Source organism: Vidua macroura, chromosome 2, assembly GCF_024509145.1.
Source record: "Vidua macroura isolate BioBank_ID:100142 chromosome 2, ASM2450914v1, whole genome shotgun sequence".
In the NCBI taxonomy this organism is placed as follows: Eukaryota; Metazoa; Chordata; class Aves; order Passeriformes; family Viduidae; genus Vidua; species Vidua macroura.
Genome location: NC_071572.1, coordinates 94,346,302 through 94,370,189, shown reverse-complemented (window position 1 = coordinate 94,370,189; position 23,888 = coordinate 94,346,302). Strand labels below are relative to the sequence as shown.

The window sequence follows — 23,888 nt, the reverse complement described above, 5'->3', positions numbered from 1 at the left end:
TAATTCTAAAAAGCTTCAAAGAAAGAACATACAGGATAAAGAATTATAAACCTTCCAATACTGAGAGAAACAAAATCCATTCAAAAGAAACAGCAGAAAACAAAACCTATCATTCAAAAAAAAAAAAAAAAAAATTCAATGCTAAGCAATCCCCTTGTAAAACAGTTATAACTTCAACAATTACCTAAGTAAAACTTCATTACATTCCACTGCTAGACGTTCCCCTCCTTCTGGACTGCCAATATAGCTGTGCATACCTAGCTTTATCAAAATAATCTGTGTTGAACACTTAGTAGAATCTAGGGTTTTTATTCGGGGAGGGGGGGGAGGGAGGGGAGGGGAGGGTGTTTTAATGATTCTAACCAAATGCAAATCTCTGATTTCATGTTAGAGACATCAGCTGTTTCAGTGAACTTCTGTCATGGAAAAAGAAGACAGTAACAGCTAAGAACAACAGCCTCAAGGCCAACTGTATGTACAACATGTTGAAAACAAAAATCCATAAGCCAGTGATGTGATATTCAATGACTGAATTTCAAAAAGCTTTTAAAATTCATTTTTATAGATTCAGTGTATTGCAAAAGAAAACAGTCTAAGATGACAAGCATTTTGAAAGAAGGAAATTCTTTGAAAGCATCTTTGAGATTCAACAGACTCAGCTGACAGTTTCTATTATTTTTTTTAACAAATGAAATTTTAGAAGTTCTCTACCATGTTTTCAAAAATCCAGTATTATTCCATATACACCATCAGAAGGGAAAGAGCTCAAGTCCTACAAGAAGAGGGTGAGGGAGCTGTGGTTGTTTAGCTTGGAGAAAAGGAGACTCAGGGGGGACCTTACTGCTCTCAAAAACTACCTGAAAAAAGGTGTGGTAATGTGGGTCTTTTCTCCCAGGTAATCTATGACAACACAAGAGGAAATGGCCTCAAGTGGCACTAGGGAAGGTTTAGATTTGACATTAGGAAAAATTTCTTCACCAGAAGAGTGGTCAGGCATTGAAACAGGCTTCCCAGGGAAGTTGTAGAATCACCATCCCTTACAGTGTTCAAAAGGTACGTGGATGTAGCATTTGGGGCCATGGTTTAGTGGAGAACACAGTGGCTCTGGGTTAACAGTTGGACTCAATGATCTTAGAGGTCTTTTCCAACCTTAATGATCCTATGAAAAAGGAAAATGTTCACATGGATGCCTTTTTTAAGGCAAGAAAACACTTCAGACCATTAGATGCTTTGCACCATGCAGAATCCCAGCACATAAAATAAACTTTAAGACGTGCCCTGTTCCTGCTGTTATATGAGGATAAAGAAGGGAGATAGATGTCACAAGAAACTTGAACAAATATATAACAAATTCCAGTTCTAACAAACAGGAATAAAAATCCTTATTCAATCAGGCTTTGGTTTTTTCAGTTATGTTAAACAGTACTGCAAGTTAAGTCTTCAAAAACTATGAAGAAAAAAAAATATTTTAATCTAATTTAAAATACAAACCCTACTCTTTGTACACACAGAGATGATACAGTAAGACTTAAGATGTCTAGGAACTGCTTCTTTCAACACAGAAGCACCAGTGCAATTCTAATTTCTCAGACACCTGAAGTCAGGAACCAAGAGCCGGTCTGTAGAAGTATATTGAAAAATAGTATGTCAAATAAAATAGCATGACAAATTAAAAACTAAGTTATAAGGGAGGTGAGTTGGAAGAAGCTAGTACAGAAAAAAGAAAGTAAGATAACAAAACACATACCCTTTGTACAATGACAACAGGAAAACTATAGCACGGGATAAAAACCCAAAAGCCAAAGTTACATTTATTGGGCATTTGATTAGGATGGATAAAAAAGTCATTCACCTCTTGTGACAAAAATCAAAAGACCATATTTAATGTAAAATTATGACTCCCAGCCACACCACAAATGGGAACAAACAATTAATCTGAACAGAGTTAATTAGTAATACCACTGCCAAAATTTGATCAAGGTCAAATAAATAAACTACACATCAGTTCTGTACATAATCAGTAGCATCCAACAGCTACTCAGTTCCAGCTAAGCCTGCTGGCCATTATATTACTAAAACATTCAGATGTTTTCTATATAGTAGATACCTTTATGAATAGCTTAACTTCACATATACTACTTGCTCAATACTTTAAAATACAGACTGTGATTATGGAAATAAAACATGGACTGATATCTTGCGTATTACATATCTATGCAAATATACTTCATAGGTCAATAAATATCATTAGAGGATGTTAAAGTCAATGATCTAACTGGAGGACTTAAACCACACTCCAATTAATTGTATTTTGTTTGGTTGACAGTTTACATTGCCTGTGGTGATTTATTTAACTGTGATAATCATTAAACAAACTGTGCCTTAACACACACGAAGACATCATGTGTCAACAGTGACTTTCCAGAGATATATAAAAGTGTTTAAATCCTCATCCTCCAGATAGTTTTGTAGAAGTCTTACCCAAGTGATGAAGCAAACTTCAGCAAAGCAACCCTATATTCCTTGCAAGTCTGTTTCTTGTCTTACCATCACTTCCTCTTAAAATCCAGAATCCAAACATGAGGACTTAAAAGGTCTTCAGAAACAGTATCAACTTAGCAAATTCTATCATCATTATTATTTTTAGAACTTTCACTGAATATACATAATTATCTATATAGATATTGTTAAGATTATTTTTAAATAATCTATATAAAATCTAATAAACTATACATCAAATTTATGTAGGCAAATGTATATATTTTAAATCTATGTTTGCAAGACATTTTTCAATATGCCAGAGAATAACAGTTTCTTCATGTTGACAAAGGTATTAGAAGCTCAAGTGAATTTAGTAAGTGGTTCACATGGAAAAGAATTTCAATGTGTGAAGAACTAAATATACGTTTCCACAGTTCATATCACTCCAACAAGAAAGTGTAGGGGAAAAAAAAGGATTGGCAAATATTCATCAACACTTTCTCCACAACCAAGCAGGATGACCAGTGGCCTCTCACTGTCACAGGCCATTCCATCAACAATCCAGAAACAGTGTAGAAGATGCAAAAACATTTTCCTAAATTGTGTCATGGGATATTGCAAGGAAGCAAAATATTTTCCATCCCATAAATCATACTACAGATTTCACTCCAAAGCTCTACTCCTTTTTCAACATACAGTTTGTAGTTTCTTTTTATTATTTATATGCATTTTTTTATTTTGCACCCTTAGTGGGCAGCATCCTTGTATGAATCAATATAAACCATGACAAACGCTTGAAGATCACAAACTTTGTTTCAACAACATAAGACATACGAAAAAATTTGTCAAGATGTAATTTCCACAAAATATGCAACAAGATATCATTAAGAGATTACTCAGCAACTTACAAAAGTGGAAGAGGCAGGCATCTTTCTACTTCATTAGTATTCTTAATAAAATACAAATAACATAACAATTTAAGTAATTGACAGAAATTTTTTACATCCTGGTAAATTCCTGCTGGCATATAGCTGATTTACAACAATTGATCAAGGTGAGATGTGACTTTGATGTTAGAGACTTGTATTATCCAACTGCCACTAAATTAAACCTAATGTATTTACTGTTAGGGAGTTATAACTTGGCTATAAAAAGCCACCCCAAGCTGAAATTTGGCAAGCTGAAATTAATTTTCTGCTGTTGAATAAAATAGAAAACTTTAGTGTGTTGGACCAAAGCTGCTTATTTAAATCCAGGTCATTCTTCATACTGATTCAGGTATAATACCTAGACTAATACTTTCCATTCTCTTTTAGAAATGTATCATGTTATACTGTTTACTTAACTATCATTAAATCAAGATACTAGTATTATCCATAATATCAATAAAATGCTAGCTTCCCATTTCTGTAAGGCAGCATATTAAGGACTGTTACAGGAAGGATTTACAGAAGCCACTAATTAAATGTCTTCTGGAATGAAGACCCAAATTATAAGGTAGAAGTAACACTCTCAGTCCAACAAATGACATAAAAAGTACTGGGTTTCACTACAGAATGCCATTAATGGCAGCCCTTTGACAGTCATATATAAGTAATAACCTGTTTAAATTAGGAAATACTTTTTTCAAACTTACACCAGAAAATACAGCAAAGCGCATTAAGTTTCTTTATTAACATATTAAGTAAGCACTTTGTGGAAAATTAAAAGATGTGCAGGTGGTAACTGTGCAAGAAGAGACATCATCACAATGTAGAGTGGATTTAGAGGATTCAGAAAAGAACAAAGAAGAAAAGATTAAGACATGATACCAAAATCAGCATATGCGCAATAAAGGGCCTCAAACAACTTAAAAAGAGCTGCAATCAGTTAGTGAATGATCCCAGGCAAGTCCCCACTTCCGCTGATAAGATTTTTTTCAAAGTTCATTAAAGAAAGCCCCCCTAAGATTTAGCAAGTATTCAGTACCAACTTATCTCAGCACACAGCTCTCTCCAGTGGTGTTGCAGACACTTGCAGCTTCCACAAAATATAAGTGACCCAACTTTAAGTTTCAGCATTTTTCCAGATGTTATTGTTATCATTTTTCTTTTAATGAAACTGCCTCTTTTTTATGCCATTTATGAAACAGTATTTTCACTGAAATACACTCAAACTAAAAAAAAAAAGTTATTCGAAACTATATAAAAAATTCACCATTAAACCATTCAACAGTCTACAGAAAAATAAAAATTACTTATTATTGTGAGATCTCTGCTTTCAAACTTCTACTCAAGACTACATAAAAGGGAAGGTAGGCTTTCTGTGTATGGCTGCAGGAAAAGAAATTACAAAGAGATAAAAACTGGAAGGCAATAGTAAAATAATCTGACAAAGAAAGAAGAGTGTAGGCTGACTAAATATGATTTTAATAAAATAGACATCTGCAATATATTTGTCAGTTAGCCAAGTACTAGGGAAAACATTCCTTAGGTGGTCACATTATGCAAGCATACTACACAAAATCTTACGAAGACAAACTATGACCAGTCCTCAGAGTGTTCAAACAGAAGTGATTTGGTGATGTACATAACTCCAACATGGGGGCCACACATAATGTCCATGCCAAAGGAACAAAATTAAGCTTTAAGCTTTTATACCCATGACTGGGGTGCAAGAAAAGTTTTTATACTACTAAGTGAAATCCAATAACCACTTAGTGGAATTTTAAGTAGTAATTAGAGCCCTCAAAACAGGACAGTTCTACCACAAAGCCCAGGAAATACAAAAATAAAGATAAAATTGAAGCCAAACTGAGATATCCACTGTAAAAAAAATTGCAAAAAAAATTGTAAAAAAAATGTACTTCAGTGGCTAGAATCAAAAAGGAAGTACTGCTGTATAGTAATGACTGTAAAGAAAGAAGTTACTGAAGTATCCTATAAAATCAGCTGAATATCCATTTTCAAAGAAATGGCAGGTAAAACTTTCCTGTGACAAGTGGTAACCGGTATCTTTAATCAGAAGGTACTGTGTCTACACTTACAAATGCTACATTTTCAAATCAAAGCAATCACATGGGCACCATCCAAGAATTCATGAACCTCTGTGGACCACAAAGCTTTTTAAAGGTATTTAAAAATTAAGGTGCAGTACCCTTCAATTTAAAAAAATTAAATTAACTTTAAAAATTAAGGTATACTGCAAGAAAATAAAAGCAGCACTTCCATTACTAATGCAGAGCAAAAAAAAAAAAAAAGTAATAAAACTACCACTAAAGCTGCACTAGTTTGATATCAGTAATATTTTGAGAGTTTAAGAAAAAATCTGCATGCTGAAGTCAGAATTTTGAAAACATGGATAAATGTAACTTCTAGGTTTATCATATTACCCGGGGATAATTTATGTTTGGTTCACCTGTGATAAAACAATCAGCACTTTCCTTACACCAAATATCATTTATTATGGAAGCATTAAATTGGAAATCATAGACAGATGGATGCAGAGATGGATGAGATTGTCATTCAGTAAAACACTGAAAGCTTAGAGTAACAGAAATATTTGCAAATATAAAGACTGCATATGAAAATCTAAACAAGAATATATACACTAACTGAAAAAAATATCAGCTGTAAGGGGAAAACAACAGGGGTCTAAAGAAGGGCCAATGCCTAGGTTAAAGTTTCATGGAGGTTTTTCTACTCAACATTAATTCTAGGACAAGGTACTTCAAGAACCTTCTCTCCTCACTGAAAATACTCAAGCACTATCTGGACACAATCCTGTGCAATGTGATCCTTTCCTTGTGCTCAGAGAGGTTCGACCAGGTGACCCACTGTGCTCCCTTCCAACCTGACCGATTCTGTGAAAGAAACAAACACACCAATGGCCACAAACCCAAAACTTCATCAGCTAACACCCATCTTAAGGTACTGAGAACTACCTTGGAATACTATGTGCAGCCACCAGCACCTATCACCCAGGTAGTGTAAACTAGGAGAAGCACCCATGAAGTCTATTACATGAGGACAGCACGTGCACAGAGGTGACAAGAAGAGACTGCCAGGAGGGTAAGTAGAAAAGAGGCAGAAATCACCATAAATGACACAAATACCAGGAGATCCCACCCAAAGAAAATTAATCACATAAGACAAAAGGTCAAAGATAAATAGCTCAATGAAGAAAAACTGATCACAAGAGGCAGACTTCTAGTTTTTAAATTAAAATTTAAGAATTACTCTTGTCAATATCTGAAACAAATTAGCCAAATAGAATAAAGTACAACTTGATCAATATGCAGAGATTAGACCCTTGCTTTCATATGGTATGTTAGGAAAAGCAGACCATGAACTCCACAAAACATTCTTTTTCCAGAATCACCAGAAACACTGGAAGTTCTTAGGCTGATGCTCTAAAAGAAGAGAAGAACTGACAACCAGCCTAGATATCAAAATTCCACAATATTATGGATGTAATGGTTTATGGTTGTAATATTGACACAGCTGTCTTTTACCAGGGAAGTTACCTTAAGATTTAGTAAGGCAGGAATTATTGGTTTCCTTCCTCCAGCTGCTAGGAAAGAATGGAGGAAAAGAGGCAGGTATTACTATCTTTCTTTACATTGACTATTTTCAAAAAGCAGTCACAGAAATCTCAGATACCTTGCATTACATCATTTCAAATGATTAACAGCTGTAGTACTCACACAAGCAGAGAAAAAAACCATGCAAGAATGGCATGGAAGCCATGAGGAATATAAGGGGAACGTAACAGGAAGCAGGAGACAACTACAACACACAGACATCAGGCACAAATCAAGTTTAACCTCTGTGTTGTCCCTTGGGAGGAAACAACACTTGGTACTATTTTAGCGTACCATTTCTTTGGCTAAAAGTGCCTTATGAGTCTTACCATGAAACTTTGTTGGTTTTGTTTGTTTTGGGGGTTTTTGGTAAGAATTAAAATTAAACAAATGTCCCCCCAAGGGAAAAAAAAAACCCAATACCAAGAATATTAAAGAAACAAAATAAAATACTAAAAATAAATAAAATAAGCAATTAAAATAAAACTTTAAAAAATACTAGCATGCTACCACAGAAGCAAAATGACATTATGTAAAACTTCACAGTGGTCAACCAATACAAAGTTGCTTTTGTAACAAGTCAGAATTTCTATACCTAAATGAGATGCACTTCCATTCCTAACTTTGCATATAATGTTAAAAACCACAAAATTATATGCTTTACATCCCACTGCAAATTATTTGATACAGAATTACTAAAGATCAAACAAAGAATGCTAGTGGGGTGGATTGAACTGTAAGACCTAAAAAAAGACCTATAAAAAAACTGCAAAGTCTGATGTTGCTCTACACAACAGTGTATCAACTCCTAATCAACATGAATTATAAACAGACATTTATATTATAACTGCATATAGCAATCTTAGTACCAAAAACACATTCAGCTAGGCGTTTTACAAATAGAAGTTGTCTACCCAGATGGCTTCTATCAGTTCAGCATTTCTTCCCAGCTAAAACATTTTATTTTGCTTTTTACAAAACTGTGACAGAAAAGCAGACTGAAAAAAATAACTGTGTCCTCAAAAACAGAGAAAGAACCCATAACAGATCACAAAGCACAAATTAGATGAAGATATACTACAACCAGGTGAACAAAGTGTGTTATAAGACCACAAGGACCACCAACAGTTTCACAGTCTAGTCATCTACTATCATATATGGATCTATCAAGTAAGATCACTTAAAAAAAAAAGCTGAAGATTCTTTTAATATTTAAGTTTTAACTTACCTTTGACAGCTACCTTAAAACTCAATCAACATCTAAGTTCTCTGCCAATAATATACTGACTCCTGTAACTTTTTCTAATACAAATTATTCATCCCTTACAATTATTTAGCCCTATGGGGTTGAATTTTCATGGAATGGTTGATATTGGAACTCTGGAGATCACCTGGTCGAATCTCCCTGCTAAAGAAGGGTCGCCTAAAGCTGGTTTGCCAAGGAGTGAATCCAGATGGCTTATGAGGAACTCCCAGGAGAGTGACCTTGCAAATGCCCAGAGCAACCTGTGCTGGCCTTGACCACTGTCACAGTGAAAACATTCAGAACGAACCTCTTGTATCCCAGTATGTGCACATTGCCTCTGGATCTATTACTGGGCACCACTGAGTGGAGTCTGTCTCTATTTTCTTTGTATCCCACTTTCAGAAATATACATACATTAGTATATTTTAGTCCTGTTTTTTGTCTAAACAGGAACGTATGTATGGTTATGTCAACTTTCTTGACAGTAAATTCACAAATTCTGGTTTGCCTTCTGTTTAATATTTAGTTATCCTTCAGTTGCAGCTCATCATTCACATTAGGATGCAAGGAGACGGAATGAAGCTGCATTGGAGGAAGCTCAGATTGGATTTAGGAAAAGGTTCTTCACTAACAGGTGATCAGTTACCCCTGTCAGAGTTCAAGAAGAATCTGACAATACTCTTAATTATATGATTTAGTTTTAGGTAGTCCTGTGTGGAGCAGAGAGTTGGACTTAACGTCCCTTATGAGTTCCTTCCAGCTTGAGAATTTCTATGGTTCTATGCCACATTTGCCACACAATGACAAACTCGTGGCGTGCATCACTATGTGGGCTGTGCTTCTGTCAGGCTCAGATCTGTGCTGATGTGCAGTAAGGACATGGATCTCATTTTACCAGACTGAATCACTGCCTTACAGTACCCTGTAATCCACTCCCCAAGAAGACCTCTCCTCCTACCCAGGAGAGCATTAACAAAATATCAAATCAAAAACAATGATGAAAAATTGTATTACACTCCCCACTGAATTGTGTTCCATAAATAGCAACCACTAGGACACAAGTAACACCTATAGGAAACTAATGTTTATTTATTTTAAAAGAACAAGGTTTTCAACTGAAAGGAGGAAGTTTTAAATTATTAATAAAGAAATATAGCTGCTCGCACTATGACTGTAAGCATACAATCATGATACAACAGTTCAGAGAGTTTCTACCTATTACTTAAAGGTACAAGAAGTTTTCATGCACACACAAGAACTGCTCTTTGCTCTCTCCTTATTCCCCTGAAGTTAGAAGGTTCACATAGCCAAACCAGACTAACAAACACGTCTGGTAAATCCTGCTGACAGCTGAATCCATCACTAATCCACCTGTCTGCTTACAGCCAGATGTTGCTGTTTCTTTAGCACAAAAAGCTGGATTTGTTCACACCTCAGCCAGATTCTCAGTTCAAGAGCAGTCTGTCTTAATTAAGACAAAAAGCTCAGCTAACCATAGAAAGAGCTGAGGTTTGGACACACTTCTACTAACTCCACTGGAGAGACCAACAAGCTCTATCAAACAAAGGGACTAGAAAGTTTAGGGGTTACAGGAAAGGCATTCAACCAAGAAGCAAAGTTAATGAGAGAGGGAAGGAGAAGGGGCGGGGGGGGGGGGGGGGGGGGGGAGGAGGGGAAGGGAAAAAATAGAAACAAAACAAACAAAAAAATCCCAAACAAAATCCCACCGCCATACACCACAGCTGACATACCCTATCAGCCTTGAGGTTCCTAAAATGCACAATGTACATAAACATCTGAAGGGAGGGCATCAAAAGGATGGAGCCAGGCTCTTCATTGTGGTGCTAAGCATTAGACAAGAGGCAATGGGCAGAAATCGATGCACAAAGTTCCATCTGAAGACTAACTCCTTTTCCATAGGGATGACTGAGCACTGAAACAGGCTGTCTAGAGAAGTTGTGAAGTCTCTTTCCCCAGAGACACTCAAAAGTCATCAGGACATAGTCCCAAGTAACGTGCTCTCAGGGACACTGCTGGAGCCAGGGGATTGGACTAGATGACCTCCAGTGGTCCCTTCCAGCCTCTTCTATTCTATGATCCTGCAAAGCCTAAGACGTGTTGAAGATGGTGAGAGAGGAAGTACATTGTACAACGAAGGACTGGAAGCCCAAGAGGTATGAGGACAAACTAGACAGAGAAGTCACTAAAGAGAGACCAGAGTAGAAAGACCAGCTGCCGCTGGCAGGAGGGGAAGGCAGCCCCAGCAGGTCTCAGTCCTTTCCAGAGCATACAGTGCGCAAACACCACATTACGCTGCCCTTCTACCAATAACAAATACTCGCAAGAATCCACTGAAAAGCTCTCATACCTCACCCCACATAAAGCTGCTAAAAGAGAAAAACTCATTGCTACTAATAGCATTCCATCAATTAGTCACAGATACAAAGCTAAAGGCTACAACCTAAAGACTGACAGAAGCACAGTCATACAGTGAATTTGTTTACTACGTTTGATTAAAAAGGAACAATGAAAATACAGAAATAATTGTAAAATCATTTATAAAGAGTTAAGAAACAGATTTAAAGTTTCTTATACAATATTAAAGAGAATACATACAAAGGAGCTGATGCACCTGATCCTTCACTACTTTTTTCCCACACCACAGGATTTCTTTTTCATTCAAAGCAAAGAAACTATTCAATTTTTCTCCTTATAATTTTATGTATGTCCCTTATTAGACTCTATTGAAGCCACACTCTGAAGAGACTTAATTTCTTACTGGGCTTTTTTAAGGTTTCACAGCTGTACTATGTTAGCATGCCATAAAAAATAACTTGGTTTTTGCAACACTTTCACTAATTTTTCATAAAAATAAGTATTTGTCTCATTTCATAGATTACTAACCCAAGATACAGACTGAAGGTTAAGAACTAGCAACCAATTTTGCCTATACAGGAATTTAGGAGGATGAATTTAGGACACAGCTTTTAAAGTATGCCAATTTATCCAGTGCTGCATCTAAAACTAAAGCATCTGTTGAGCCAAGCAGAAGTAGTCTGGGTCTAGAGCCTGTCTCCCAGGAAATCAATGCACTACTAATAAGCTCTTGTGGGAAGTTTGGTTTAAACAGACTTGCCTGGGATCAGAAGAAACTGACAAAAGGTATGAATTCCAGTATCCCAAAGTGACATTCAATCATTCAAATTATTAAATATGCTTCTCCCTTCCCACAGTCCCCTGTCAATTCATTTTACATTTTTGAGCTTTTGGAAAATATGTACGCAGACTTTGATATGCAGCTCTAATTCCTAAATACAGTGGGTTGAAAATACCCCAACACGTTATAACTAAAGACTACCATAACATATACTTAGAAGGACAAAAATTAATTTAAATTGTTTACCATTTTAAAAAAAAGTTTGCAATTTTAATATTGTTTTAAAGCTTTTTTGTATGTAATACAGAAGATTCAGGGGGCAATGGCCCATTAAGAAATAAAAAATTACTTTAAATGTGCTTTTATACGTATAGACAAAATGCAGTATGGACAACCTAATGGAAAACTTACTACAGGCAACATTTGTAACTTTGGGGAAAACTTTCAAAATGTTTCACATTCTCAAAGTACAGATCAGCCAGTAATTTTAAAAAGTGCAGAATATTTATTCCCAAAAATTGTACATGCATCAAAATCTTTTTTCTTAGTTCTTGGAAGCATTTCTGTAACTGAAGGAATTACGAACTGCATGATCCAAGCTGGGCAAATGGAAGACAAAATGCATCTCCTGTTTGTTGTCCCTTTGAAAAACTTCCTCACAACTCTTTTGATGAGTTTATCATTGGCTTATCTATTCTTTCTTTCATTTTGAAAACCCAGGAAAGCAAAAGTTATAGCCTTATTCTGACCAGATCATACTCAGAGGAAGAAAAGCAAATGTAAACTTTATTTTGTACCATGAATTAAGTGATTTTGTCTCACTTAGACTTTTGAAAAGCACTGGGTGGCACTTGGACTGTCCACATACATAGTCCCTCACACAAGTTTTCACAAAGTGATGACACAAAAAGCTACAGTTACTTCCATACACTTTGTTTCTGTGTTCAGGAACTACACATAATGCTACATCCTGAGCTGCCAAGTAACAAAATCAACAAAATTATCAGAGAAAATATCACACCTAATGGCAAGCTGCCTAGCATTTCTGTACATTTTCTCCAAGAAAAGTCTTTGAAATTTTACATAGGCAGATCCAGAAAAATTAAAAGAAAAAAAAATCCCTAAATATAATTACAAGTTTCCATGAAGTGTCTTCTGCTCAATTCTCGTAACTGACAACAATTCAATTCTTTTTTGTTAAGAACAAAAACCTAACATATGTAGTGACAAAGATTTCCTAGAAATCAGATTGTCTTCACTGGAATGTACATCTAAGTGACAAAGCAGTACTAACAGAAGTGAACAGTCAAACTCAAGGTGGCCCAAAGATTACATACAGGTTTTGACTTTTATTTTTTTCAGGACTTCCTCACGAGTAGTATGCTTCTACTTACTGTGGGTAACTGTTAGCTTTTTGGTTGGTTATTTTTTTTTCATTCAATATTTTTTTATTGGTTGCCTTTCTTTCTAAGACTTTCAGGATGAAGGTTTTTGACACTGAAGCAAGCAATGTAGATATACTGGGTATGTCAGAGAGAACCGAAGGCTGCTTTGGCAGAAGTTGTGGACAACCAGCTTCTCAAAAGTCACTTCCTAAGTGATCAAATTTTAGCTGAATCAAATAATCAAATAATAAATCTTTAAAATCGTTACAGACTCCTGTCCCCAGCACAAGAAGGACATCAGGCAGCAAGCCCAGAGGAGGGCCATGAAGTTGATTAGAGGTATGGACCGCCTCTCCTGTGAGGAAAGGCTGAGAGAATTGGGATTGTTCAGCCTGATGAAGACTTCAGGCTGACCTAATTGTGACCTTCCAGTACATGAAGGGAGCCTATAAGAAAGATGGATGGACTTATCACAAGAGCATGTAATGACAGGACGAGAGGGATTGGCTTCAAACTGAGAGTAGGTTTAGATTAGATATTGGGGAAAAGTTCTTTATTCTGAAGGTAGTTAGACAGTGGAAAAGGCTGTCCACAGAGTTTGTGGATGCCCCATCCCTGGAAGTGTTTAAGCACAGGTTGGATGGGGCCCTGAGCAACCTGGTCTAGTGGAAGGTTGCCTGTCCATGGCACGGCAGTTGAAACTATATAATCTTTAAGGTCCTTTCCAACCCAGACCATTCTATGTTCTATGAATTTGTAGTTTAGGTGACTACAATGGAAGCAATTAAGACAATAACATTTTTGACTGCTAACTTCATGTCGTTTTTCGTCCATTAAAAAGCATGAAAGTGAAGCATCTAATTTCAGCAGCAGAGACATTCACCAGGATTTCTAATTAAGTCAGAGAAAAAGTACACACAGTTAGTATTGTCTGGAACCAATCCTTAAAGAACAGGGTCTGAATTAGAAAACCCCAGATGGGGTCCTGATCCCTGGTTACCGTACTCCCATGCAAATGGTGACAGACACAAGATGATTAGTACAAACATCCCCATCTGCTCCCAATGAGGTATGGCACTTTATTATTATTTCTTGAGGCATATTAATACCTAAGTTGTTGTGAGCTGAAAAAATAGAACCAAAGATCAGGCAGTATTAAACAAGCAGAATGTTTTTCCAGTGCTTGCGGTCAGATGCAAAAGAGTAAGTTCCACAGATGGGGACAAAGTAATACAGGTCTTAACCCTCAGAACCTACTTCAATGACTTCTTCACACTTTAGGAAAGGCTGAAAAGCAGTATACACTGAGACAGACAGTAACAACCTTTAAAAAGAATGGAGGTGTTAACATTTTGATTCTTAGAAATGAAAATATTACTTGTATTTCATTTAATTCTTTCAAGTTGGATTTGTTACAGCAAATATTCACATAAACAGCTTTTTTTATTGTGGAATCCTTAATGTTCCAAAGAGGTTTTGAAACAAACCACTAACTTCCGAAAATAACAAAGTTAATTTTCATTCATACACTTCACTTTTCATAATTTTTTCTTACTTTTACTTTACAGAAATATATTAAGTTCTGTTCTTAGTAACAAAGCTTAGCAGATAAAAACATCTCAGCTTTTCTACAAGACTACATTCAACTGAAGAGGCTACCAATGGTAAAGCAAGAAGTACATAATTTATATACATGCATAGCCTTGACTTTTAGATGTTCAATCTCTGAAGGAAAGAAAATACTCTCTTTTTAAAAGCATATATTTTACAATTCTTTAAAAGCCTTGACTCCTTCCCAAATCTGTCAGTGCTGTTCAGACCTTCCAGAGGGTCTACAGATCTGGAAAATTAACACACTTCACCACTAAGCACTATCACAATAACACACCTTTTAAAAGTTTCCTCAGTTTTCCCTTACCACCTAGTTTCAGAATTGACTGAAAGCCTCCAGTATTCTCTCAGTCTATCCAAAGATTATTTCAGGCTGCAGTATTGATATTTTGTGCTAAGAGTAAAAACACCATTACTTTAGATATGTGTTAAAAGAAGAATGATACTGACAAGTGGTAAGACAATGTTCCACATATCAGAACTACTTTTTGATTCTAAAAAGGAACTTGTCTGAAGGCAGCAAGAAAGACATACCTTCCTCTTTCTTGGCATAATATTTGGGGCAAGCAATATAAAGGGATAGGGATATTAGAGTGAAACTGATAGGGAAAAATAATGAGTTGCAGTATCACGTTTTCCTTCCATCTCAAATTTTGCATGCTTTTACTGTTCAGCTTCACATTTTCTTATTTATTGCTCCCATGAAAATTCTCCTTGTGCAACAAGTAGTCTTTATTGCCTCTCCCAATTCATGTTTAAATAAATAAAAACAATTAACACCAAACACCTTTAAATGAAAATCCTTTACTAAACCAGAAGAATCATACCCATACATACACATACACCTTCTTACTCTTCTGTAAGACTATAAATTGTGTGACTGAATGAAGAAAGAGAAAAAAGGCATAAACTGAAAGCTTGGTAGAGAGGAACATCCCAAAAGAAAATGCATCTCTCCCAATTTACAGGAGGCAACAGAACCTCCTGTTCTACAGGACAAAAATGGTTAACACCTGAGGTTATGCCCATATTTCATTGCTGTGCTTTTCCAAATGATAGCAATGATTGTTTGCTTTTATATGGTTAATTACAGCTTAATAACAACTTAGGTGACTTGCTCAATTTCAGTCCATAAGTAAGCATGCTAGATAAAGTCTAAATTCATTATTTACAAGAGAAAAAAGAAGTTGTATACAAGTGCTAAACATATGACTTTCCATTTTAATTTATTTATTTCTTTAATCAAAAACTGAACCATAGTTTATCCAGTCTGTATACTAACTAGTAAAGAGGACGCAAGAAACACATAGGCAAATACTCCAGTATAGTATCTATATAAAACATTCCAAACAAAACACCACACCCCACCCAAACACATCATATCCCCCAACTCTACAGTAATTAAGTTCAACCTTGCTTCAGACACAGACACAAGATGTCATGCAAGTGCTAAAGTACTGAACTACTTTCTCCAGCAGTGCACCATTTCAAACGCTGTGATGAAGAAGATACACACACCTCTGCTAAACCATCTTACCTGATGGCCTGTCACTGTCAGTCTTCTTTCAGGTGATCTGAGCATGGCATACATTCAGCTCTTTCACTTCTTTTTGAGGAGTTACTTTACACAGTATAATATCTAGCATATCTATAGTACATAAAAAACATACCAGGCAAAATTTCTACCACCTGAAAACTGAACAACTCCACTAGTTAGAAAGGGGAAAACCTGAAAGAATGCACGTCATCTTACTCCCTTCCCAAAAAGCGATTTGACATTCATTTTCAACTATAAAGCCACTCAAATTTTCAACGCTCCTTCTACTCCATCCCCAGCGAAGAGAAATCAATTACAGCCAAAGCACCTACCCGGCAAGCACAAAACAAAGACCAACACGAGAACGCTTCAGCAGTTGTGTTAAACGGGAAAACACAACGCCTAACTAAATAATCACAGCTCTCAGAAAGCAACCGCGCAGCAAGCAAGCATAAAAGTCGGAATAAGGTTTGTAAAACAAAATCCAGCTCTGTAGGAGCTGGTCTGCTGCAGTTTAATTTTCCAGGACTGTTCACCGTCATTAATTGTTGATTTGTTTTAAAGAACAGATAGTGATTTATTTGCAGCAGGATGAAGTTACGGATCTAAATTCCTGACCGGAGGCTCTCAACGTAAACAATACATAACCTATAAATTAACCATTCTCCATCTGGCAATTCAGATGTAAAATTCATAGTTTTCCATCTACCAGGCGGCGACAACCGCCCCCCCCCAGTTCCCCCCCGTCCTCCCTTCCCGAGCGCTTTCTAACAGAGCCTGATGCAAAGTGGGAGGGAAAAAGAAAGAGGAGGAAGGGGGCAAAAAAAAAAAAAAAAAAAAAAAAAAAAAAAAAAAAAAAAAAAAAAAAGAAGAAGGCTAAGCCAGCATGAAAAAACCGGGTTCGCACACAAGTAAGGACCCAGCAAACCGCAGTCCCCGGCAGCTCTTCCCGCTGAGGAGCACTGCGAAGTGCGGTGCGGAGAGACCGAACGGGGCGGGGAGGGGACGGGGATGTCCCCGCGCTCAGCCCGGGCAGCCGGCGCGCGGGGCGGCGGGAGCCCCGTGCTGCCCCGCGGAGCGGGGACCAGGCCGGCTGCCCGGGGCACGCAGGGAGGGAGGGGACGCCCGGGGCAGGGAGGAAAGGGACACCCGGGAAGCCGCGATCACTCACTCACTCATAGCCACGGGCGAGCAGCCTCCCCGCCCCCCCTCCCCGCCACTTCGCGCCGCGAGGAGCCACCAGCGCTGGGCGCGACACCGCCCGCCGGGCCACCGGGGCGAGGGGGTGACCCCCGGGCCCCCGCGCACCCCAGACAAGGTCACCCCATCGCCCGGGGTGCCGGGCGGGAGGGGGGGCGAAATTTAGTATTTGACGGCCGCCACGGAAAAGGGGGGAGGGGAGCAGCCCCGCGGAGGGGCGAGGGGGATGGGAAGGGGGAGCTCCACCACGGGCCAGGGGGAGCTCTGCCCTCCCGCTCCCCTTCTACTCCCCGTCCTCCTCCAGCGCTGGCCGCGGAGCTCGGTCCGGGCGGGCACCCCTCACGCCCCCGAGAAAGGAAAATGGAGCGGGGACGGGGTGGGGGTACCTGCGGCCGAGGTGCCGCGCTCCTTACCCCGCTGCAGCCGCGCCGCCTCGCCTCGCTGGTCGCAGGCGGGTCCGCTCCGCGCTGCCGCCGCTCCGGGCTCGGAGAGGCGCTGCCGCCGCCGCCGCCGCAGCCAATCGCCGCCAGCCCCCTCCCCTTCCGCAGCTCGCCCCGGTCCCCCTGCCGGCTTCAAAATGGCGCCAACTCGTCTCCGGCTGCTCCAATGGAACCGCCGAGGGGAGCGAGCGCGGCCAGCGCGGGGCAGCAGCGCCCCCTGCCGGCCTGCGCGGGCAGCACCCGCGGCCCGGCCCGGCCCGAGCGGGGCTGAGGGTGGGCCCGGGCCGGCTACCGCTAATGCGTGCTCCGTGGGCGACTGAGGCAAGAGCTTCCCCAAAACGGCAAATTACTAAAGGATTGTTGTGAAAAAAATAAGGAATAAAGTCGCTTAACTGAGGAGAAAGAGCAGAAAAAGTAGCATAAGTCACTTTGCTCTTGCTTCAGCGAGTGCAAAAGTTTGAGGGGTGCCCTTACAGGAAAACGCAAACAGAAAAGCAAATGTGGTTTCTTCTCACCGCTACAGCTAAAAGGCTTCATTTATTGTAGAAAAGGACCCATGAGGATCATCGAGTCCAACACCTGGCCCTGCACAGGCCACCCCAAGAGTCACACCAATTGCCAGAGAGCATTGTCCAAACCCTTCTTGAACTCTGTCAGGCTTGGTGCTGTGACCGCTTCCCTGGGGAGCCTGTTCCAGTGCCCAGCCACCCTCTGAAAGAACTTTCTCCTGACACATCAGGACAGCATGTAAGTGTTTAGAGGATTATGATTTAAAAAACACAAATCACACTTAACAGACCTTCTGAAATATACACACAGCTTCGTCTAGTGTGAAAACCACACTTTGACAGACTGTTAGCCAATACATCTTAGCTAGTAGTTTAAATCTCTCAGAAGGTCCCCTCAAGCTTTCTGAACTTGCTAGTACATCGTACCCAGCATGCCTTGTCTTTATGCAGTGCTAAACTACCTCATTGTCTGATACAGACTATGTCAGCCCGACCAGAACTATGACATACAAATCACTTTTCAGGCCCCAAAACTCGCCTTCTTTGTTTGTTTTTGGGGGGTTTTGTTTGTTTGTTTGTTTGTTTGGGGGGTTTTGGGTGGGTTTTTTTTGTTGTTTTTTTTTTTTTTTTCCTTTTTTTTTTGTCTACTCCTTCTGGGAAAAAAAAGAAAAAAAAAAAGTAGAGACATAAAAGAGCAGAAGGTTTGTCTGGCAATTTTGTATTGGGAAGGATCCTGGACTTGGAGTCAAGATATAACTTTTCAATGCAGGTTGAATAATTTCCCCTCAATTCTCCCATTGCTGTCTATCTGAGCTCACCGAGTATGAAGCCTTAGGTTGAGGAACACATCCTTTCCCAGTGGAGCACTTGCAGATGTCTGTTACAAAGCAGCAGAAAACTGAAACACTTTTTGAACTCCCTTAACACTGCTATTGAAATTGCAAAACCCAGCGTATGACTGTGAAAGCAACCAGGGCGCTGAGATGCTCCGGTTTGCTCCGTTTTTCTGATGGAGCAGGTCACAGCATCACCACTTCCCGCGCCTGATCAGGACGCCAGGAGCGGCGGACGCTCCTCGGAGCGGGACAGCGTGCTGAATAACGCGACCCCTCTAGGCACGCTCCGCCCATGTTTCCTGCCTGCACCGAGACCCTTCACGATTTTGGGATTCGACAATTTAGAGGCGGCTCGAGTCGTCCTTTTCGCACCCGGTCTCGGTTCCGCAGTGGCGCGCGCGGCCCTGCGGAGGGAGCCCGTCCGCCACCGCTGCGCTCACCCGCGCTCACCGCCCTGGAAAGTGCCGGGAGACAACGCTCTGCCTCCGGGAGGGGGCAACACGCACCCACTCCCTTTTCCATGCTGTCCCACCCGGAAAGAGCTGCACAGTGCAAGCGGTGCCAGCCCTGGCTGTGTCCCGAGGGCTGGCTCAGCCTTCCCCACGAGAAATGTTGAATCTCTCATGGAACTGGTGACTCTAAGCAGGCTTCCTAAATTTCAGGGGATTTCCCACCTCCTGGAAGTGTAGGCAAGTTGTGTTACTTACAGAAACAATATATTTGAGAAAGATTAAAAATATTTGTGCAAAATAAATATTTTGCTTGCAGTAGGACGTATAAGGAATGTCAGTGCCACAAAACTTCCAAGACCAGATCTTTTACACAGAATCACAGAAACATTTAAGGTTGAAGAACACCTTTAAGATTTCTGTGCCCAACCATTGACTCAGCACAGCCGAGTCCACCACTAAACTATGCCCCCAAGTGCCACATTTACATGTCTTCTAAATACCTCTAGGGATGCTCACACCACCACTTCCCTGGACAGCCTGTTCCAGTGCTTGACCACCCTTTCAGTGAAGAAAATTTTCCTAATATCCTAAACCTCCACTGGCACAACTTGAAGCCATTCCCACTTTTCCTGATACTTGTTACTTGGAAGAAGAGAGTGATCCCCTCTTTACTATAACCTCCTTTCAGGCAGTTATAGAGAGCAATAAGACCCCCACAGCCTCCTTTTGCCCAGACTAAACAACCCCACTCCTTCAGCTGCTCCCCAAAGGACTTGTGCTCCAGACTCTGTGTGCTGAAGACACTCTCCACATCTCAGTGTTTGAGTGACAAAGATGAACATAGTCAAAGAACACCCATACACAGCAGTATTCTTCTCCCAGCCTTCTCTCTGTAAAAAACATTGTGTGAAAACAGAAGACTGCAGTGACAAGGGCCTTTTAGTCCCTACTTTATCAGATTGACAATCTCTCCCATTGAATCATTTTAGTTATCTTTCTCAATTCATTCTTTAAAATTGTTGTGTTCTTGCAGACCAGAACTGTGCACAGAACTCAAGATAGGAGTATATTGAGACTTCTGTCAGAGCAGCAAATTGCCTTTTGTCCTGCTTTCAATACTATTCCTGATGACACCTTACATCTCTGTTGTTTAGGGTTTGGGGTTTTTGGTTTTTTGTTTTGTTTTGTTTTGTTTTTTTGGGTTTTTTTTTGTTGCTGTTGCAGTTTCAGTCAAAGATTTCAGAGATCTGACATCAGCAACTTCAAGATTTCATGAACTTAGACTTTCAAGTTTGACAGGTGATTCTGTGCTTTACCTTACACTGATCTAGTTCTCAAAGCCTATCTTTTTACCCACCCCCTTTTGTGAGGCCTTCTGAAGTTCTTTACACCAGCACAGCATCTGATTACCTGAAAGAGTTTAACATCCTACAAGTGTCATTCTGTGTGCTTTCCCTTTTTTAGGGCATTAATGAAAATCAAAGACTGTTGCATGAAACAACATAAGTAAGCCCAAACATTTCTGGGAGAGAGATTTGCTGACTTTTCTCCACCTGAGAAAGTAACCAAAAGTACTCTCTGCTTCCATCCTTCAACCATATTTCCAACTTAGCACAGGACATTTACTTCAATTCCATGACAATTTTGTTTGACAACTTTTAGTAAGAAAGCTGCACAGAAACTACACTGGCCCTTTCCCAACACATTATCTTTATCCATTGGCACTGTGATCATACTCTTCTATGGTATTGGCCTTTCAGTGTAAGTATGAACAACTGTCAAGGTAATATCAGGTTTGTGAAAATGATACTTTGTTTCCAGCATAGATAAAACACTTCCCTTTGTTTCTCTTTTAATTATGACTCTAAAACAATTGCATCAAAAGTATTTTACTAGCAAAACAATTCACATTAAATATATGTAATTTATATTCTGAGCCCTTCACACTGGAAGGAGCCTTTGACATATAGGAGGGAGGCTTTCTACTTGCAGGTGTACTGATTTGTCTCAGAGAAAGAAAAATTTGTTCATTTATTGGTGTTCCTCTTCAACTAAATAACTGATAATATGAACATGAGTTAACTTTGCAACTAATTTTAGTATCTCATATGTCTCTTGAGTAATTTGCAAGGAAGCCACATGGAAACAGTGACTTTAGATGACTGGAATTTTTAGACTCTTACTGTCTGTGTGTGTGCTGTTTCCAACACTGTCTCCTTGTAAACAAAAATCAAACAGCTGAATAAGACAGTGATGCTCAGAATCTATTAGCTTCAATATATATGCAATATAAATTCTGAAGTTTAAAAGTACCACTTTCATCTTAGTGCTAACAAGTCTGATTCTACCAGAAATACTTATTTGTGTCTGTCTTGTGGCTCTTTTCTAATAGAAAGACAAGAGTCATTAAGTACTATATGAAATTTCACAAAAACAACCAAACCAAACCAAACAAAAACCAACAAGAACAAAACTAGAGAAGATACAAGGATGTGATGTTATTCTTCAGGGCAAGGACTGCAGAAAGCCTTTAACTCCATCTACTCATCTGCTTTCTTCATTAAATAATTAATAGCCATACTGGGACACCATTAAGATTAAATGACCTACTAAAGTAAGTCAGTCTATTAAAGCAAGAAGCATTACCCCCTCACAAAACATGTCCTCACGAACCAGCTATAGATGTATCTTTATCTCTGACTTCTTCCTGAAGAGGTCATTGCCTAGTTGGAGACATGCACAGGAAGAGAACATTAAAATGCTTCATGTTACAGTAGCCACAGAAACAAAAACATAATTTAGATTTTTAATGTCCTAAAATAGAATCTGTCTCTTCACTGTAGTCAGGAAGTGATGGTGTATATTTTGCTACCAACCAGGGCATTCTTTAAGCCTTAACTCAACAAATCAAACCATCTTGCCATCTGATAGGAATAGGTTAGAGAGCATTAATACACAAACCTTATATCTTCTAAAACAAGCTTGTTACTGGGTTTTTTGATAGATTTCTTTTAATTCTAGTATGACTTAACAGCTGCTTTGTTGCTAAATGTCGTGGAATCTTTTTGCTGACCATATTTGCACAAGGTATTCCTACAATTTAGTATGAATATAACCTATGGAAGCCAGCATCTAAAAAATCGCAGTAGTAAAGGGAAAAATTTTATTCTTCCCTTGGTGCCTTGCAGATAGGTATGACACTAATGAATACAGTAGTGAATTAGTATTTTGGAAGTCTGTACCAGCAGTCTTTCTTTCCCTGGTGATTAGCTCGGTTTGTCAGTGATTTGTTCCTTCTCCAAATTAGTTCCTCCTCTGAGTTACCTAGAATTGATTTAAATGCTCTCCCTCTTTAATTGAGATGTAGGATAGGAGGTGGCAGAGGACAGTACATAACTTGCATATTCTTAAGCAATGCCATTAGCATAACAAAATGGGAAAAAATTACGAACTTTCTACTGTAAGTTGTATCTGTCAAGTGAGCACCTCAGTAGTCTGGCTTTAAGAAATCAAATAAAAGTTATTTCAGGTAAAAGCTGAGTGGCTAAAACAAACAAGTATTTGACCAAACAGAGAGGATGTCAATATGGACATAACTAAGCACGTAGCACTAAACTTTCGTAGTGTTTGATAACTTTTTTCCTCTTGCTTAAACATTAGTATATTAAGCATTAAACATTTGAACATATTGTCCTCCATAAAATGCTGAGTATTTTTTAGTTGCTATATCTGGTGCTGTCTTTCTTCTACTCACACTTCTTGCTTTTACCATTCCACTGTCTGCCCTCTGTTTAAAGCTACTTACTTATGTCCCATTGAATTTCAGTCCACTGAAGGCATTACACTCAGTCTCCTTCATTTTTATGTAAATGGGAGATGCTATTTAGAGACTCCCGCAGACTAAGCAGTGACTGGACCTTCACCTTGAGTGTCAGCTTCCTAGAAACTCCCCATGCTCTACTTTGAAAGACATGAATTGTTAGGAATCCTGTTTCCTTGGCTGGCTTTCACAATCCAAAATCTCAGCTTTGTTGTGGGCCAGCAGTTGTTATATTGTCTAGAGCACTCTGTCTTAAAAGTTAAATCTCTTCCATTCTTTTAGTTCTGTTTTGCTGTAGCACTTGAGACCTAAATCACAGAACATGTGCCTTACTGTCAAGAAAAAAATCTATGTATCGTGCAGATTTCAGATAAAAATCATTAAATGAAAGGTTTCAAGAACCTCCAAAATAAACTAACTGGGTGTTACTTTTATTCTTGCCCCACTATTTTTATCTCCAAAAGGATTCATCCAGTACCAGAAGGGAATCAAAGAACAACATTTAAATTACAAAGTAGTTATATCATAGGCAAAAGAAATACTAATCTAGCCATGATGTAAATATCACTTGCTACAATCTGTTGAATATGTAAAATAATACTCCTATCTCACATAATCAGCAGGCTACCTGGAATTTTTTTTTTAATTTGTAA

At 39.0% G+C, this 23,888-nt stretch overlaps 1 protein-coding gene across 4 annotated transcripts in view; it reads right to left on the bottom strand.

Moving 5' to 3' along the window:
* Positions 1-17,693, bottom strand: part of PDS5B (PDS5 cohesin associated factor B) — a 97,403-nt gene extending 79,710 nt beyond the window's left edge. For all 4 annotated transcript variants that reach the window (XR_008435849.1, XM_053971106.1, XM_053971108.1 and 1 more), the window contains exon 1: positions 17,592-17,693. The gene's annotated coding sequence lies outside the window, so the exon portion shown is untranslated. The remainder of the gene's footprint in view (positions 1-17,591) is intronic.
* Between the last annotated feature and the right edge of the window lie 6,195 nt (positions 17,694-23,888).